The sequence below is a fragment of the Salvelinus sp. IW2-2015 genome, unplaced genomic scaffold (assembly GCF_002910315.2).
Source record: "Salvelinus sp. IW2-2015 unplaced genomic scaffold, ASM291031v2 Un_scaffold1238, whole genome shotgun sequence".
Lineage (NCBI taxonomy): Eukaryota > Metazoa > Chordata > Actinopteri > Salmoniformes > Salmonidae > Salvelinus > Salvelinus sp. IW2-2015.
Genome location: NW_019942792.1, coordinates 245,864 through 248,509, shown reverse-complemented (window position 1 = coordinate 248,509; position 2,646 = coordinate 245,864). Strand labels below are relative to the sequence as shown.

General features: G+C 40.9%; 1 pseudogene; it reads right to left on the bottom strand.

The window, feature by feature from the left end:
* The window catches only part of LOC112070156 (aerolysin-like protein), a 31,409-nt pseudogene extending 29,206 nt beyond the window's left edge, over positions 1-2,203 (bottom strand).
* Positions 2,204-2,646: the final 443 nt, after the last annotated feature.

Here is a 2,646-nt window from a genome sequence, read left to right as displayed (position 1 = left end):
AGCAAATTTCATCGTGGGGGACAAACAAAACCAATAACATGTTTGTTTAACCTTTTTCTCTCTCTCTATATATACGGGCACACAATTAAGGGGGTGCTGTTTTCCCTTTTGGGAAAAATATCTGGGTCTCCAAGATTAAAACTGGGCCTCATACCCTCAATTTCTTGCTCGCTGACCATTATTCATGTCATTATTATCATCATTGGATAGTCAAAACAATCTCTTCCCTCTCACCTGCTTAAACCCCGTCTCATTGACATTAGACTCTGTGGGCTGAACACAGAACCTCTTATCTGTCAGCGAAATCCAGTGACACGCGTAAGCTGCGAAGGTCTGAAACGAGGCTGCTGTTCTCACGCGAATCGAGTTTAAAGCTCTGCTATGTCATCCTATGTCGACATGAGACTCGCGACCGCCTTCCCTCTGGGACATGTCAGTAACACACATGAGCCAACGCTTGGCAATGGAAAGGTCTTCCGCCTTGCCAGCCATAAGCAGATCTCAGACCTTATAAGCCCCAAGGAAACGAAGGGAGCATCTCTTTTCGACCGGTTCGTGTCCATTGCGCGATAAGGCAGATCCTCCCAGGATGGCAATTTTGCAAAACGCTCAGTTATCGGCCTTGAGAATTATTCCGTTCTGTAATTTAATTCGATAATAGGTGTTAGAAACATAGTAGTCACGAGTTATTCTGTATCCCGAGTTATAGTTCATTTATGCGAAGTATGATTTGCTTTTTCGGAATTTCCTTAATATCTAGCGCTCTTGAGGATTTTGGGCAATGTTCATGCCACATGCTATTGATGTAGCTGCTAATTCCGAAGTTGCAACAGACGACGTCTCTCTAACAACCGAGCAACGATTCTTTGTTGGACACAGAAGGACAATTGCACCAGAGATTACTGATGGAGGCTGTCACGAAGAAGAAGAGCTATTATTATGATGTTTTATTCGCCGTATTTCATGTGGAAAAATGTAAGACGCATTTTGTCCGCCATTCATTGCGGACACTGAGGGTCTGGCTGTAACGCTAGGCACTGTAGGTCCGTCCTAAGTAACGTTCATCTTAAATAAATCTAACTGCAGCGCTCCTTATTAATAATCAATGCATCTTTACCAATTTGGGCGTGTCCAACCTGTATTTTATTTGTCAAGTTTACGATATTTATTGATTAGATTTAGTGAGCTTTCCAAGGAGTGAGCGCGAGCCAAATTCCGCATCGATTTCTCGCACTCTCGACTGATCACGCATGGTATAACCACGCACGTTCGGGATTTGTGCTGCTGAAATAGCACATTTCGACCAAAAGGCGCTATTAGGCTGCAGTTGTGTAAGTATCGGATGTTACAGGGAATCTGTCATCCTGAATGGATATTATAAGTATAAAGGTCAGTCAAAGAATTAATATCTTATTGCTGTATTGTTACGATCGCATCAACTGTGGCTGCTGGTATTGCTTGTGGTTGCTGGCCTATTGTTGGTAAGCAATATAATGCTTAATATTGTGTTTTCGCTGTAAAAACACTTAAAAAATTCCCTTTCATAAATTGGCTGGATTCACAAAGATGTTGGGACCTTTTCAATTTGCTGTACGACGACTGGTGTATTTCAGCCCAGTGCTCTCAGAGATATATTGTTTTACTAACATACAAACAAACATACCAACAGACGAACAGAGACAGATCCGTAGTCCCCTCCCAAATGTAATATTGGGGGACAACTAGCCCATACCATGCTTGTTCAGCTAAACTTTATAACTGATGTAGGAACTGTTTCAGAGTATAGGAAGCATTTGTTCCTTGAAATGTTTTGTTAATAAGTTGGTCAAAATAAATATATAGCTCTCAAATATTCCTCATATAGCAAGATGAGTTATTTCGGGACATTGTGTACTTACATGCAATGATGTGCAGGCCTCAGTGTTAAGGATGACTATAGAAGATCTTGATGGAAGAAAACTGATTGGTTCCGAGATTCCGAGTGAAGTTCAGTTGTTTAACATCAAAGATGCCTCAGTGGATACGTGTCTCTGGAGTGGAGAAACACTCTCTTATAAAGCAGCAAAACTCCCCCCACGTCAATACAATGATGTGCGTCAGTAGCTTTCTTTTGCAATTGACACAAACCCTTTGACCCTGATTAAGACATTGTATTGTGCTAATCATGACAAACGTGTATCAACAGTTTTAACCACTCTTGGCACCACTTCCTCTTCTTTCTGATTAGCCAGAGAGCATATCGGTGGTTTCCAGTCACTACCCTAAACATGTTCACTAATATGCAACAACACCTTTCTCTACTCATACTATACACTCTTAGAAACAAAGGTTCTATCTAGAACCTAAAATGGTTCTTTAGCTGTGCCTATAGGAGAACCCTTTGAAGAACCCTTTTTGGATCCAGGTAGAACACTTTTAGTTCCAGGTAGAACTCTTTTGAGTTACATGTAGAACCCTTTACACAGAGAGTTCTACAAGTAACCCAAAAGAGTTCTACCTGAAAACAAAAATGGTTATTTTTGGAACCAAAAAGGGTTCTCCTATGGGGAGAGCCAGATAACTGTTTTGGAATCCTTTTTTCTAAGACTAGTTTGTTCATCAAAACATCATACAAGTTTAAAGCCTATGTGGTGGAAAATGTCTTAT